The 18,046-nt window shown below is 37.9% G+C and overlaps 1 pseudogene; it reads left to right on the top strand.

The window, feature by feature from the left end:
• Window positions 1-2,849: 2,849 nt before the first annotated feature.
• On the top strand, window positions 2,850-5,429 carry LOC122685245 (annotated as a pseudogene).
• The last annotated feature ends 12,617 nt before the right edge of the window (window positions 5,430-18,046 follow it).

Below are 18,046 nucleotides of genomic sequence, written 5' to 3'. Positions count from 1 at the left end.
TGCAGTGATTTTGGAGCCCCAAAAAATAAAGTCTGACACTGTTTCCACTGTCTCTCCATCTGTTTTCCATGAAGTGATGGGACCAGATGCCATGATCTTAGTTTTATGAATGTTGAGCTTTAAGCCAACTTTTTCACTCTCCTCTTTCACTTTCATCAAGAGGCTCTTTAGTTCCTCTTCACTTTCTGCCATAAGGGTGGTGTTACCTGCGTATCTGAGGTTATTGATATTTCTGCCGGCAATCTTGATTCCAGCTTGTGCTTCTTCCAGCCCAGTGTTTCTCATGATGTACTCCGCATATAAGTTAAATAAGCAGGGTGACAATATACAGCCTTGACGTACTCCTTTTCCTATTTGGACCCAGTCTGTTGTTCCATGTCCAGTTCTAACTGTTGCTTCCTGATCTGCTTCTCAGGAGGCAGGTTAGATGGTCTGGTATTCCCATCTCTTTCAGAATTTTCCACCGTTTATTGTGATCCACACAGTTGAAGGCTTCGGCATAGTCAATTAAGATGTCTTATATGATCCTTCAGCTGTTTTTGTTTGACTAGCACAGTGGGATCTCCTTTGTCTTTTTCTTTTCATTGAGTTTGCATGCCTCTTCATTGTTTCCTAGTTTATCACCGTGCTCAAATCCATAAAGCTGTCCTAAACCAGGCTTCTTCACAGAGTTACCTTTCTTGGAAATTGCTGGCCTTTTAGATGACTGCCTTAGCCCTGCTTACTTGTCTAGTTTCATTTCCACCCACTGTCTTTTGCCATTTCTTGTACTTTACATTCAAGCCCTTCTGAAGTGCTTGCTATAGAACAAACAGAACAAACCGCTATGTTATATATTACATTGAAGTGTTGCCAGACCAAATGTAGTTAATTCTTCAGAGTAAAGCCTATTGGTCCTCTCCAAGAAGTGTTCCCTCAAAACCTTATTTCAAAACTGAGGTGCAATATTGTGTTCTCTCTTAGCACCTATTGCATATACATCTTCCAACACTCATTTCCCCATCGGTACTTTAGTTATCTACAAGTACCGCCCACCTGGACTGTAAGCTCCTTGAGAGCAGGGTAGGGTCCTTAATTTGTCTTTGTGTCTCTAGAGCCAGACATGACGGCCTTCACATCTCATTTAACAGTGCCTGCTGTTGTCATTAGTGAATAAATGGGACGCACGGATAAACAAGCAGCAAGCCTATAGCCAACTCTAGGAAACTGAGCTTATGTCACTAAGCACGGTGGACATAATTATCTTACCTGCTGCCAACACTCATCTTAACAGTGTATTCCATATTTATGTTTGTAAACGTTTCAACTTCACCCTCACTCATTGAATATTTGTAAGACTCTTCCCCAAGTCTCTTTGTGCTATCCCATGGACTCCTAAACTGAGATCCCCAGACTTCCTATCATAGATGGGGTCTCCAAGAACTACCTCTGAGATCACATGCAAAATCTTGTGATTTGGTTCTTTCATTTTTATAGGAATCAATACTATAGGTATCTATGGAGTCTTTCCATCTTCCCTGTCTAGGAGCCAATTTAATAGCTTCAGCTGCATTCTTTGTTGCCAACTCTTAATGTGACGCAAGCCAGAAACCACGCAGAAACTCATTCTCTTTCCTCTCCCAACTGCTTCGAATTATTCCCTTGCCTATCAGTATAATGATAACATGACCATCCACTCGTCATAAGAAGTTGTGGGGTTTTTTTAGTCACCCAGGATCCCTTCCATTCCTCACTCCTAGTGTTGGAGGCACTGAATGTAGTTCATCCTATGTCCTGAATTATTGGATTGGCCAAAAAGTTCATTCAGGTTGTCCCATAATATCTTACAGAAAACCCTGAGTGAACTTTCTGGTCGATCCAGTATTTCTAAGCTGTTGTCTTATTTTTCATCTTCCCTGAGATCAGGCCATCATCTTCTGTCATCTGAACTCTTGACATTGCCTCTGCTCGGTCTCATCCACTCTCTCACCACTCCTAAAGAGTCACCCCATCCCCCAGGTCTGATCATGTCACCCCCTTTACCACGTCCTGGTAATCAGTGAAATCACTCATTTCAGAATCCTTCCCAATCCTGAACCTGCTCCAGTCATAGGAATTCAGACATGCCAAGCCCTCTCATGATGCTGCTCTCAGGATTCAGAACTCAGTCTGTTTTCTCCTCTGTTCTGACTGGGGCAGAATTGTTTTTCCTTTTCCCTCTTTTCCAGTATAGGTATGAGTCACAGTAGATGAGTCACAGTATAAGTATATGACTTATAGTATATCTCCTACATATATGACTTATAAGTCATAGCACTTATTAACTGGTATTATTATTATGTTTTTATATTTGTTTCTACCTGTAAAAGCTTTCCAAAATAATTGAGCCTTTTGATTAGAAATTGTGTCCTATTACATTTTTATCCCTAGAGATGAGCACAGTGCCCACCTCATTTAGTTAATATGATAACAGTGCTGAAATTGATCCACTGCCTCCTTGTGCCAGCGCTGTGCCAAGCACTTCACACAGACACCCCCCACTAAGTCTTCCCAGTCTTGTGAGGTCACACAGTGAGCACTGGCTTTTTACCTGCCTAATTTCTAACCTCTCATTCTATTTGTGGAGAATCCGTCATTTTGAGTCTTGGTGGGAACAGGGCCCACTTCGCAGTTTGAAAGCTGAGTATGGCTCAAGTCCTTGTCACCACACTCTGGTAACTAGGGTGTAGTCAGGGCATGGGACCCAGGTTACGTCAGTTGGAGGCACTCACCTGAAACTTGGAATCTGCACAAAGTGCCACAGAGATACAGAGATGACCCCCAGCGGTGTGTATCACTGTGGCGACCAGGGTCTGGTTGTGACATTGCCGATGGTCATGGCCCTGCCCATTTTACACAGCGAGTTCTCCACCATCCCGTTTTTCTTCCAGTTCAACCTTTTTCCAGAGAAGTTAGCCAAGGTTTATTTTCCTTTTAATATTTATTTATTTGTTTGACTGCTGTGGGTCTCAGTGCAGGACGTTTAGTTATGGCATGTGCGGTCCAGCTCCTTGACCACAGATGGGACCCGGACCGTCTGTGCTGGAAGCATGACTCTTAGCTACTGGACCACCAGGGAAGTTCCAGCCTGAGTTCATTTATGTTGCCTTCAGCAAAGAAACCTAATTGATACAGAAAGTTCGGCTGTTATCCCCATCCTACAAAGGAGGAATGAGTAGGTACTCAAGTATTATTTAAAGAATAAATGAGATATTTACATATCGCTTCGGAAAAAAGTTTTGATTTGCTTTAGTTATTAACAAGTTTGCGTTAATGATGATCATCTAGAATTTATAGGAAACTAAAATACAGGGAATAAGCAGGTCCCTAAAGAGCTAGTCTTATGATTTTTTTCCTGCAGGTATTATTTAGCCCGTCTTCAGATACCGTCAACACCTATATCTCCCATACTCCCATATCAGGAAAAATATATGCTTAATGTAATCATTATGAAAGCACGATCTTTAAAAAAGATTAAATCACGTTTTGAACATCATTCCTGAACATACTCTCTAGAAAGAAAGTAGGCTAATACATGTTAGAAATAATTCCTATATAAAGGGCAAAAATTAAAACTGAAACCTTATTTATTAATGTTGTTGTCATTCGGTCACTAACGTCTGTCCGACTCTTTGTGAACCGATGGACTGTAGCATGCCAGGCTCCTCTGTCCTCCACCGTCTCACAGTCTGCTCAAATTCATGTCCATTGAGTCAGTGATGTTATCTAACCATCTCATCCTCTGCCACCCCTTTCTCCTTTTGCCTTTAATCTTTCTTAACATCAGAGTCTTTTGTGAGTCAGCTCTTCGTATCAGGTGGCCAAAGTACTGGAGCTTCAGCTTCAGCATCTGTCCTTCCGATGAATATTCAGGATTGATTTTCTTCAGGATTGACTTTAGATTTGATATCGTTGCAGTCCAAGGGACTCTCAAGAGCCTTCTCCAGCACCACAATTCAAAAATATCAATTCCTTGGTACACAGCCTTCTTTATGGTCCAACTCTAACATCGATACATGGCTGCTGGAAAAACCATTTCTGCCATTAGAGTGGTATCATCTGCATATCTGAGATTGTTGGTATTTCTCTCGACAATCTTGATTCCAGCTTGTGATTCATCCAGGTGGGCATTTCACATGATGTGCTCTGCATATAAGTTAAATAAGCAGGGAGACAATATACAGCCTTCTCATACTGCTTTCCAAATTTTGAACCAATCAGTTGTTCCATATCTGCTTCTAACTGTTGCTTCTTGCCCTACAGACAGGTTTCTCAGGAGGCAGGTAAGGTAGTCTGATATTCCCATCTCTAAGAATTTTCCACAGTTTGTTGTGATCCACATAGTCAAAGGCTTTAGCGTAGTCAATGACGCAGAAGTAGATGTTCTTCTGGAATTTCCTTGCTTTCTCTATGATTCAAGAAATGTTGGCAATTTGATCTCTGGTTCCTCTGCCTTTTCCAAACCCAGCTTATACATCTGGAAGTTTTTGGTTCACATATTGCTGAAGCCTAGCTTGAAGGATTTTGAGCATTACTTTGCTAGCATGCGAAATGAGTGCAATTGTGTGGTAGTTTGTACATTCTTCAGCATTGCCCTTCTTTGGGATTGGAATGAAAACTGATGTTTTCCAGTCCTGTGGCCACCGCTGAGTTTTCCAAATTTGCTAACATACTGAGCCACACACAATGGTGTGGTCACTTATTTATCAATAGATGCTTTAAAAGAAAATTCCTTAACCAGATCAACACACATCTCATCATTCTAGATCCTGGAAGTTTCTGTAGTGTTTTTCTTACTTAAACTTGCACCTAGTTTTTCCTGAGTTGTTATAGTGGTCTTATAATTAAAAGTGAGAGACCTCTTGGTCGCCCACTGTCTTCTCAGTCCCTGCTCCTGATGGCCCTGAGGGTATGTGCGCCGGGGCGGCTCCCAAGAGGAGGATGCGCTGGGGCTGGGGGGTGACCAGGAGGTGAAGCGTCACTCTTGCAGCAAGGATAGGGAAGACCAGGAGACAGCAAGGATAGGCCCAGGAGCAGTGGCATGCAAAGAGGAACAAGCAGTAAAATATCTCAGCATAGAAAATGCAACCAGGAGACTGAAAACAAGGATGAAAGGGGGCAAGACGCTAATAGAGGAGAGCCTTTGGCCCTCCTTTTGGAAGCTGTGTACCTAGAGGAAATCATAGGTGCTTCCATGTTAGGCAGCCCTTTCTGCATTATAGATGGGACATGGCTCAGAAGCTTGCAGAGCCACAGGCAAGGATGAGAGAGGAGAATATGGAAAGGACTGGGGAGGAGGTGAGACAACTAATGGAAAAGCTTTGGGAGAAGCAGTTGAGTCATAGTCTGCGGGCAGTTAGCACTGACCCCCTCACCACGGCCATCATGATGAGTTATGCCTTATGCCTTGATGTCTGATGCTTATAGAGAGACACTTGCTTCCTAAATTTACATGTTCATGACAGACCTTTGTTGTAAATCTTTTGGTATTGTTTCTTGTGGGCTTCCTGTTACCGGCTTCTCATTGACTGTTGTGTTTTTGACCCAGTCTGTTAAGTTTCTATCAGCAGCAGTTTTACCTATTGCATGCACAGATGTTCATTATATATTGTGAAGTTAATAAAGCAGTTTAAAAAAGCAAAAAACAGCAGCAACAACAAATAAACCTGAAACAGTACTCTAACCAAAGGTCATCACCTCAGACACTTTCATTGAACTGTCAAATGTCTTAAAAATAATGTTTCGTCTAATTTGCCATATCCTGTGATCTCCAGCTCAAGTGGGATAATTTGAAGAAAGGCAGGGGAAAGACGATTATTTTTTCTTTCCAGATTTCAGTGGGTCAAATGTAATCTAATCAAGTTGTAGAAATTTTTTAAAAAAATGTGTGAAGGCCCCTCTAGAGGTACAATATTATATTAAAACTCATTTAATTTGAGGTGAATAATGGGAAGAGAAACTAGGTGCCAGGCCTGTGACCTGTGAAGTCACTTAATCTCTCTGAGACTCAATCTGCTCATCAATAAAATAGCAATGATAATGATACCTCCTCCTCAGGGAAAGGACTAAATAAGATAATACAAAAATGCAAACGTTTTGCAAACTAAATGGCGGTTTGCAAACAGCAAATTACCAATCCCATGGATAGACCATGTAGACAATAATAAATGCATTTGTAAGAATACATGCCCATATAATCTTGAACTTGTTACATGCTAGAAAAGTTTGAAATATATTTGAGCAAGAAAAATATAAATCTTTAAAAGTAAAACCAATGATAAAATTTATTTGATGTTAACTTTGTTTTAAACTTAGAAATTAATATGAGAAGTCAATTATAGGATTTCTTCTAAGGTGCTGAAATATTAATGTTTAAAAAATCCATAAAAATTTATGTAAAAATATATCATTTCTAAAAATTTTCCCAGTCTAGAGAAGTCTTTCTGCTGTAGCTATACTACTTCTAGGAATATAGTGAGAAAAGGAGTTGATTATCTATTTTTGTTGCTTATTATGAATGAATGATTACAGTTGAATTTATGGATATTATTTAATTAAAAACCCAAAATGTCCAATTTAAGGAAGCCTTAAGAAGCTATCAAAACAAGTTTGAATTAAATTTTGAGAAAAGAAATTATGCATACATATTTGCTTTAAATAAATAATCTGCTTAAAATATTCAGTGACACAGTTTGGAAAGGTCAGTTCTGCACAGCCTGCTTTAATAGTCCCAGAAAACACACCAAAACAGTAGTGGTGTTTAAAATCTTCAAGATTGTAGGCTTTACAAATTAATCCCAGTTTGATTGCAAGTTAATTATTTTCAGTGACTTATTAATCTTTATTTAGAAGTTAATATCATAAACAAGTTTCAACTCTCAGGCTTCATTTAATGCCCACTGACATATCCTGTGCAGATCTCCACATTAGCACACTTCCTAATAATAAAGGATGTTTTATTTACAAGTCTGTGAGCTCACCAAGATCCTACTGGTCCAATGGGTTCATAAAAGGTGTGCATTGAGGAAACTTTTGTGCAGTGGACCTGAGCTGAATACACTTCAGATTTTCCATGTGTCCATAATCTTGACAGTCCTTCAGAAATGAATATTTTTAAAACATTTTAGAACTGTGTTATAGAAAGGCAGGGTTATAGTCATTGAAATATAAAACCACCATTCCACATATAATTCAGCATTTATTGAGCTGTCACTATACTTATTTTTATTTTTACCAATTCTCCTTCAGTTTCATATGAGTTAAACATTATGATGCTGCTATCTTACAAAAAATATAAAAATGAAAATAAATTGTGCCTTCTCTCAAGGTAAATAACATATTCAAAGTTAATATTGCATAATGCAAAAAATTACTATGTATATAATATTTTAAAAAAAGACTTGGTGTGGGGAGTACTATGTAGACAAATCAGTGATACACAGTATTATTCTGGAAGCAACGTTTGTTAAACAAATGAAAATATTGGCAGTGACTGATTTCCTTGCCTTAAAAATAGTAGTATCTTGAAATAGACCAAGGAAGTATCAAGTAATCTCTGACCAGGAAGTATCTAATTAAATATATGTCAGAGTTAAATATTATCCCTCAGTTAATAATAAACGTGAGTTTCAAGTGAACAAAGCCTTCAATGGATTCACAGAGTAATAACCGGAGTTCATTCACTTATGCTTTATCAAGTATACCAAATGGTTATATCAGTCAGCCTTTGCTGTAACCAACAAAATTTCAACGGCATATAGCTAAAAGCAATCATTTTTCTTTCTGTCAAGTATGTAGGTTGCCTGGGACGACTCTAATTCAGGCTGCTAGTAAATTCAGGTCTGTTCTGTGTCTCCTTCTAGGGGTCAGAGTGGCTACCTGGGGGTACATTCTCCTTGAGGTCAGAAACCTGCTCTATTTCCTAACGCCTCGGCTCAGAACTGGTACCCTGCTGCTTCTGCCACCATTCCATTAGATGCAAAAGTTTAGATGACCAGGACTAGCATCGGTAGGGCAAGATGAGTGGTTTTAACGTGGATGCACAGGTAGTGAATGTTTGCTGAACAGTAATCAAAGAATCTATTGCACTTATTAGTAATTCAAAATGATAGATTAAAAAGGGTTGGTAGCTTAAGAAGAGGCATGTGGAAGGTTTCTGAGGCGCTGGTAATGTTTTTTTTTTAACCTGAGTGGATGGCAGTTGCTCGGGTGGGTTCATGGGTGCTAATTCTTTGAGTTATACATTCATTCATTTATGGTCTTGTAATTTTTCTGTCAGTTTGTAATACTTAAAAATAGAAGCTTGTATCTTTTAAAGAGAAAAAATAATCTGAAACATTTTCAGCATTTTTTTAGCTTTCTGAAGTTTTAGTTACTTTCTCTTAGAAGAGTCAGATTGAAATAAATGGCATGATTCTTGAAGTTTTTTGTTAAAAAATTGCTGTGAGAAACTTAGGTCTTTTCAAAGAAATATACATCCCTAAGATGAAATAAATATTTTATTTGCACATTTATTAATAATGTGAAGATAGGCCAGCTAAGTTAATTAACTCAAGCAAATTCTAAAAAGATGTCTAAGGTCATTTCTGGGTACAAACAAAATTTTTAATTTTGCTTTTGGATATTTTAAAACAAATGTCTGTACATTGTGTGTCCCACTGCACTCACAGCTGCAACTTTCCCCCGAAGAGGCATCTACTAACCTGGATTTCTAGTTTAATAATTTTCTGACTTTTCTATGTTTTCATATATTTGAATTCCTATGCAATGTAATTTTAGCTCGAATGTTTTTTAACATGAAAGAAATAGTATCTTACCCTATAAATTCTCCTGATACATGTTTTCAGCTCACAGTACTGTTTTTTAGATTCATCCATGTTGTTACATGTGGATGGAATTCATTTTCACTGTTGTGTGAAATAACGTTATATGAGCAAACCATAATTTATCCATTCTACTGTCAGTGAACATTCGGGCTTTTCCCTGACTATGCTATTGTGAATAGTATTATTACAAGTATTATTATTTACATGTTTCCAAGTCCATTTTTACACAAAAATGTTTCCAGAATATTAATCTGAGAGCAGAATTGTGGCTTCCTAGATTATAAATATTCAGGTTTCCTAGAAAGTTCAAAATTGTTTACCCAAGTGGTTGTTTCAGTATAAACTCCTACAACAAAGTATTCTCTGATTACTAATAAGGTTGAAAGTCTTTTCATGTTTGTCACTCATATTTTATTAGATTCCTTGTATACTTTGCCCACTCTAAAATTTAAAAAATGAAATAAAAGTCTGTAGAGAAATGTATTGGTCATGCAATATAATCTTGCCAATAGCAATTATAATGAAAACAATCAGAAAACATCCTGCCTCAATATATACCCCACACATTCCAAAGTTCAACATCATCTTCAAATAAATGATACATTTTTAAACAAAAATTTGAGAATTTTAAAAACAATTTTCATAGTTTATGCAACATGGATATATCAATGTATCCAAGTTGTCACCAGATAAAATTTTACTCTTTTGTATTTAAATCTTTTGAAGTGCATAAAGTTAAAACATTGGTGTTATTGAAACTGTGGATGATAATATCAAGGTAGTGGCTTTCAAGGAGCATTTTAAAAAAGAATAAAACAGAAATTATCATAATGCATCTCCTTAGAGAATATAAGAATTGTTTCCTCCTGCAACTTCCGAGTTTTGTTTATGTGTTTGTGTGACAAATTCAGGTGGCAGGCAAGGGGAGGGAGGGGGCAGGGGCAGGGCGGCGATGAATAGAGAACTGGACTTTATACAGGGTCAAAATCTAAAATACATTTGTCTGTGATGTCACTGTCGAAAAGCCTGCAAAGAAGAGTAAACCTCTGACATCCACTGCCTCTTCCAGAAGGAATACAGTCTCTAGTCCAGGAATCTAGTCTTGCCTGGGGCTTTGGTAGGTTACTTGGCAACTTGAAGAAATCATGACTACTGCTGTGTCTAGAGAATAATTTCTCCCCAGGAGTCCTGTGGTTATCCTATTTATAGCCACGTCTCTATTGAGTTAAGGATAAAAACAACTAAAGGACTGTTATTATAAAATGTTGATTAGTACTTCAGACACGGCTGATGACAGCAGCAGTTAATTCTAAAGCCTACAAGCTAAATGAACAGCAGGTAGAGGAGCAGCAACAATGAAGACTTGGATGACTGGTCACTTCACTATTTGCGGTGTTGGTCTTTTCACCCTTTGTGTGTTGCTGGTGTCTCGCTCTTCTTTTTCACATTGTATAAGTTTAAAGTGTACATGTGATGATTAAAAACCCGCACATATTTACTTTTAAAATTTTTATTGGAGAATAGTTGATTTACGATGTTGTGCTAGTTTTAAGTGTACAGTAAAGTAAATCAGGTATGCATATATCCACTCTTTTAGATTCTTTTCACATATAGGCTATTACAGAGTACTGAGTGAGTTCCTGGTACTACACAGTAGGTCATTATTAGTTATCTATTTTATATATATAGTAGGGTATGTATGTCAATCCAATCTCCCAATTTATCCTCCCCCTCCGCTCACCCCGTTAATCTTAAGTTTGTCTTCTGCCTCTGTGACTCTATTTCTGTTTTATAGGTAAGTTCATTTGTACCCATTTTTTTTTTGTACCCATTTTTTAGATTCCACATGTGTTGTTAAGTCGCCCAGTCATGTCTGACTCTTTGCGACCCCATGGACTGCAGCACACCAGGCTTCCCTGTCCCTCACCATTTCCTGAAGTTTGCCCAAGTTCACGTCCATTGCATCAGTGATGCCATCCAGACATCTCATCCTCTGATGTCCTGATATCCTTCTGTCCTCAATCTTTCCCAGCATCCAGGGACTTTTCCAATGAGTCAGTTGTTCGCATCAGATGGCCAAAATACTGGAGTTTCGGCTTCAGCATCAGTCCTTCCAATGAGTATTCAGGGTTGATTTCCCTGAAGATTGACCGGTTTGATGCCCTTGCAGTCCAAGGGACTCTGAGGAGTCTTCTCCAGCACCACTGTTCAAAAGCATCAATTCTTTGACACTCTGCCTTCTTTACAGTCCAGCTCTCACAACCATACGTGACCACTGGGAAAACCATAGCCTTGACTATATGCACCTTTGTCAGCAGAGTGCTTTTCAACATGCTGTCTAGGTTTGTCATCGCTTTCATGTCAAGAAGATGCCAAACGTAAGCAATATTGTATCATGTTTGTCTTTCTGTATCTGACTTATTTCACTCAGTCTGACAGTCTGTCACGTGGTCGCTCCTATCTTCCTTTGCTTCAGTCTGTTTTTCCGAACATACCTCATTTTATTCTATCTTCCTTCCCAAATTCAATATTGATTTTTCAGTCACTTGTCATGCATTCTGATACCTTTTTCCAGGATTCTTTCAGGCATTTTTTTTTTTACTTTTATATAAGCTTTGAGATTTTAAATCTATTTAAAACACTACCAGTGTTATATTCAATTTTGAGAGAATTGACGTTTTTGCCGTGTAATGCCTTTCCATCTGAGAACATGATTATGTTTTCCGTTCCTTCAGCCCTTGCTCTATGGCCGTCGATGAAACTATAGTTTCCTCATTCAGGTCATATGCTTTTCCTTGTTTGATTTACTCCTAAGGATGGTATAGCTCTTGGTCATTACTGGAATAATTTTTCCCCACATTTCTTTTCTAGATTCTCATTGTGCATTTATCCAGGCAATGGACCAATTCTTCTTTTTTTAAATGAGTCAAGAAACATTCTTTATACCAAGTTTATACCAGATAGCTCATTTTCTTGTCTTTTTACATCTATTTTGAGTGCAAAAACAATGTTTAAAAGTATGAGAGCCATCTAGTTCTCAGTATAAATTTTAGTTTAGTGTTTCATCATTTAATATATTATAAATAGGAGTTTGTATTTTAACAGATTTCTCAATTATCATTTAAAGACTGTGTTATGAATGACTGAATTTTTATATAATCCCATAAATTTCTCCCTTTAAGCTTTGACATAACAATTAAGTTGATATATTTTCTGATATTGAACACCCTTGAACTTGGTCATAGGATATCACTTGTCATTACTGAATTCTAATGATCAATATTTTATTTAAATTTTGTCAATCTTGAATCACAAATTGTACTTCCTTAGTGTTGCTTTTTAATACAGTCTTTACTGGAACTTTTTAATTAAAGGTATGCTGGCCTCATAAATAAGTTGGGAATTTTTCACCCATTTTTATGGCCTATATTGTTTAAATAACCTCAGACTTAACTGTTTAAAAATTCAAATCCAAGAATTGATAAGGTATTTCTGCAATGTAACAGTGGCTCTGTAATACCTTGCCAGTATCTTCTAACTGTACATAATAAAATCAAGTTTTCTACTTCATGAATCCATTCTAGTATACTCTAATTCTCCAAGACTTCTGCCTGTTTCCTTCAAGCTTTCAAATTTGTGGTCATAGAATTACACATTAAAGTCCCTTTTTAAAGCCTTTCTGTATCTGTGATATCCCTCCTTTTCCTTTTTATTTTCTTTTTTTTATTTTATCTTGATCCGGCTCAGAGTTTATCTGAGATAAGAAGAGATAAATTGTTATCTTTTCCCAAAATCCAGATTTGGGGAGGTTTTGTGCATGGAACAACAGACTGGTTCCAAATCGGAAAAGGAGTATGTCAAGGCTGTATATTGTCACCCTGCTTATTTAACTTACATGAAGACTACATCATGAAATATGCTGGACTAGATGAAGCACAAGCTGGAATCAAGATTGCTGCAAGAAATATCAATAACCTCAGATAAGCAGATGACAACACCCTTGTGGCCGAAAGTGAAGAAGAACTAAAGAGTCTCTTGATGAAAGTGAAAGAAGAGAGTGAAACAGTTGGCTTAAAACTCAACATTCAGAAAACTAAAATCATGGCATCTGGTCCCATCACTTCATGGCAAATAGACGGGGAAACAATGGAAACAGTGACAGACTTTATTTTGGGGGGCTCCAAAATCACTGCAGATGGTGACTGCAGCCATGAAATTAAAAGACACTTGATCCTTGGAAGAAAAGTTATGACCAGCCTAGACAGGATATTAAAGAGCAGAGACATTACTTTGCCAATGAAGGTCTGTTTAGTCAGAGTTATGGTTTTTCCAGTAGTCATATATGGATGTGAGAGTTGGACTATAAAGAAAGCTGAGCACTGAAGAATTGATGCTTTTGAACTGTGGTGTTGGAGAAGACTCTTGAGAGTCCCTTGAACTGCAAGGAGATCCAACCAGCCCATCCTAAAGGAAATCAGTTCTGAATACTCATTGTAAGTACTAATGTTGAAGCTGAATCTCCAATACTTTGGCCACCTGATGCAAAGAACTGACTCATAGAAAAGACCCTGATGCTGGGAAAGATTGAAGGCAGGAGGAGAAGGGAACGACAGAGGATGAGATGGTTGGATGGCATCACTGACTCAATGAATATGAGTTTGAGTAAGCCCTGGGAGTTGGTGATGGACAGGGAGGCCTGGCATGCTGCAGTCCATGGGGCCGCAAAGAGTTGGACATGACTGAGCAACTGAACTGAACTGAACTGTGTCAGAGCATGGTAGTGTGATAAGAGTTAGTTTGATTGAGCTCATTAATTTTCATTTTCCTTAATTTCCTCTTCCATGGTTTTTTTAGAAAATGTTATTTTATTGTTCTGTTCCTATCTTCTAACATGTTTTAATACCATTATTTTTTATTTTTCTGTGTAATAATGTAAGGGATTAAGTCTATAAACTTCCTTTGGGTACAACTGTCACTGTGCTTTATAGTTGCATGTGTGTGTGTGCTCAGTCGTGTTCAATTTTTTGCAACCCTATGGACTGTAGCCCACCAGGCTCGTTTGTCCATGGGATTTTCCAGGGATCAAACCTGAGTCTCTTGCATCTCCTTCATTGGCAGGCAGATTCTTTACCACTAGCACCACTTGGGAAGCCCCAGATAGTTATTATAGTTATTAGATATATTAGGTCTTTTAGTTATTAGGTATAAATGAACTAATTGTGTGTGTGTGTGCACATGTGCACACATGGGCTCAATTTCATCCAACTCTTTGCAACTCCATGGACGGCAGCCCACCAGGCTCCTCTGTCCATGAGATTCTCCAGGCAAGAAGACTGGAGTGGGTTGCCATTTCCTCCTCCAGGGGATCTTCCCAACCCAGGGATTGAACCCACATCTCCTGCCCTGACAGGTGAGTCTTTACCACTGAGCCACCTGTGAAGCCCCATAAATGAAGTAATGACCACTTAAAGAAAAAAATTGAAATTTCAGAAATAAATATTAATGTTATAGTAATTTAATATATGCCAAAGATGGAAATTCATTTTAATGCTAAAAATATTTATTGTAAATGATGCTGGCACAAATGGCTATTTGAAGAATATAAATTTAATAATATAACATCCATATCTTTTTACCATACACAGAAATGAGTTCCAGTTTTATTACTTTTCAAAAAATCTTGAAAGACATGTGTGACTATGTATACTATCAGGATTCAAGAAGGAGCTTCTTAACCAATATTTTAAACTCAGAAAATCCATTAAGATGTTGGTATGAAGTACCTCTGGCCGTCCAGCAGTTAAGATTCCACGCTTCCAATGCAGGGGGTGCATGTTCGATCCCTGTTTGGGGAACTAAGATAGCAAATGCCACAGGGCTCAGCCAACAAAAATTGGTACGAAAAATATGTAAACAAGGCTTATAAATAATAATTATGAAAAGATACACATAAAACAGTTGACAATGTAATATGCAGAAAGCTTAAATGTTAATAGAAAAAACCTACTAATACAATGGAAAAGTAAACAAATGTGGGGAGGGAGGCAGGAGGGGGGATCGGGATGGGGAACACATGTAAGTCCATGGCTGATTCATGTCAATGTATGGCAAAAACCACTACAATATTGCAAAGTAATTAGCCTCCAACTAATAAAAATAAATGAAAAAAAAAAAAAGTAAACAAATGTAAAGCACAACTGTCATGAAAAAAAATGCTCAAATTTAAACTGGAGCTCAGGGAAATGCAAATCAAAATAATACCGAAAACAGCCTTATGTTCACAAGACTTGCAAAATAAAACAGCTAGAAGACTTACTGCTGCTGGGGATGCAGAAAAACATGTATTTTAATAAATTTCTGGAGGAAACGTAAATTCTTACACTCTTTTAGGAAATGAGTAGATAATATTTATAAAATTCCTATCTGGGATCTTTGATCCTGCAATCCCTAGGAATCTACTGCAAAGAGCAAAAACTATCAGTGTATTTAAAAAAACCAAACAAACAGGGAAATATATTACATGCTCATGGAAATAAAGGGAAAGCCCATCAGTAGTGTGGTGGTCACGGAAGCGGCTAAGAATATTCGATTTTAGAGTTATGGTACGAGTGAACTTCTTGTTCATGTTGAAATGAGGAGTGTCACCCAGCGCGTCGCGGCCAGGGCAGTGTGAGTGGAAGTGACGCACCCCTCTGGGTAGGAGCTTTGGGTTCCTGTGCTGCTCGTCATCAGGCTTCCTTCCTTCTCTGTTGTGGCTGTGAAAGCTTGTATCAGCCTAGAGCTTCCTCAGTCTGGGCGGCCAAGTAACCGGGAGAGAACTCCCTTGTCTTCCTCTTTTGGACATATAGCCTGACCAAAGGGAGAAAACTTTTGCAAAGGGTAAGCCACTGAGATTTTGGAATTGTTACTACAACATAACCAAGCCTATCCAGACTGCTAGAGTTAAGACAATGGCTGAGTTATAGTCCATCACTGGTGGGTCAGATGGTAAAGAATCTGCCTACAATGCAGGAGACCCAGGTTTGATCCCTGGGTTTGGAAGACCCCCTGGAGAAGGGAATAGCAACCCACTCCAGTATTTTTCCCTAGAGAACTCCATGGACAGAGGAGCCTAGCAGGCTACATACAGTTCATGGGGTTGCAGAGTTGGACACAACTGAGTGACCAACACTTCCACTTTTTTTTCATAATTCACTTTGACCTTGATTATACTAGGTAGCTTGATTTTCACAAGATATTGCTGAAAGACAGAAGATGCTTTAAAAGTTTATATTGTCATCCCAGTTTTTATAAAAAAAAAGCATTTAATACATCTTTATACATACTCTATAAAGATTATATGGAGAATATATGAAAAATACATACAAAGTTGTTAAATGAAGCTATAAAGGAAAGATAAATGTAGATTTAACCATTTTTTAAAAAAAAAGCTGTGTGGTGTGATCACATGCTTCAGTTATTCACATTTAACTGTAGTTACACATAAAGTATTATTGAGTAGATATCATCAAATTATTTCATACAGTATTTCTTGACTCTAGGATGCTTCAATGCTTGGTGCTCTCTTGGTCTTACCTGCTTCAAGAAGTTTTCACATATATGGCTGCAAATGCTAAATAAATACCTCAGTGGTTCTCAGAGTGTGGTCTTGCATGGGTTGTTAGAAATGAAAATGTGTAGGCTTAACTGAAGATAATCCTGAATCAGAAATTGAGGATGGAGCCCAGTAATGTGTTTTATCGAACTTTGCAGGTGATTCCAATGCAATGCAAACTCATTCCTTGTTCAGTAAGATGTAGCCTTAATTCAGAGGTTAAAATGTGAAGAAAAAAAAAAAAGTCCATCTTAGAAATAAGGTTAACTTTTAAAAATATGGACATTGCATTAATTTTCATCTTTTATCTAGCCAGGTTGACCTAGTTTCTAGGGTAAGATGGTGCCTAGCTTTGCTGGTGAAACTATGTCTTTGGACCTGTTTGTTTTTCTGTAAATCGGGAGTAATAACAGTACATATCTCATAGTCATTGTAAATAAATGAATTCACACATTTAAAATGTGTGGAACAGTGTTTGGCATATAGTGCACACTTGAACGAGGCCATCATCATTTAGGGCAGGTTACACATCTCCCTGCCTCATGGACTTTGCAGTCGGCAAGCACGATTCTTCTGCCCTCCCATACTTCATGTCCACCAGTAGTTCAAATGTTACAACTTCAGGGAAGATGTCCCCAACCTCCCCAGATTAGCCCTCATACAATTTGTGCTTTTCCTGCATGGCACTTATTTAAAATTATTTTTTCATGAGGCTGATTAACAGATGTCTTTCCATTATACTATAAGGAAGCTCCATGAGGGGAGATGGTATCTGTTTGGCTCCGTTTTAAACCCTGAATATCTAGTACAAAGTAGGTACTCGGAGTATTTCTTCTATATTTAAGGATCAATTTCATCTCTGGGCTTCCCTAATGGCTCAGACAGTAAAAAATCTGCCTGCAATGCAGGAGACTCAGGTCTGATACCTGGGTTGGGAAGATCCCCTGGAGAAAGAAATGGCAACCCACTCCAGTATTCTTGCTTGGAGAACTCCATGGAGAGAGGAGCCTAGCAGGCTACAGTCCATGGGGTGGCAAAAAGTCAGACATGACTGAGTGAATAACACTTTCTTTTCATCTGTTTTGGATCAAATCCTTTGCTGTCAACATATATAAAGCTAATTATAATAAATCTAGTGAGTTTTATAACAAGCTTTAAACAACTAATTTTCGGTTATTTGAGGGATTAAACATGGAAAGTATATCAAATCAATAAAGAGTACTTCTTTGCACAGATTTCTTCAGAATGAAAAAAAAACTGCTCCTAGCTATAAAGTTTGTGGGTTTCAATTTCATTCTAAACTAGAGGCTGATGGAGTGGAAATTAGGGGAGGCATAAGCTTGCAGTTAAGTGATTCAGATGTAAACAGAAGGAAGAGCCTCCAGATAATCTTTCAGCTCACTTTCATCTTTTTACACAATCTCTACTTGTGTATGAATGAGTTTAGGAAGTTTGATGACTTATAAAAATTAGAATCATCAAATCTGTTTTCTCTAGAAGAATCCACTTTATATATAAAGAGTTAGGTCTATAATTTTTTAATGATAATTATAAAAGAATGATTCACATGAAACTTCATTTCCCCAAGAATGATTCACATAAAACTTCA

Source organism: Cervus elaphus, chromosome 28 (assembly GCF_910594005.1).
Source record: "Cervus elaphus chromosome 28, mCerEla1.1, whole genome shotgun sequence".
In the NCBI taxonomy this organism is placed as follows: Eukaryota; Metazoa; Chordata; class Mammalia; order Artiodactyla; family Cervidae; genus Cervus; species Cervus elaphus.
The sequence above is the reverse complement of the archived record's forward strand: the minus strand, read 5'-3'. Positions and strand labels throughout refer to the sequence as shown.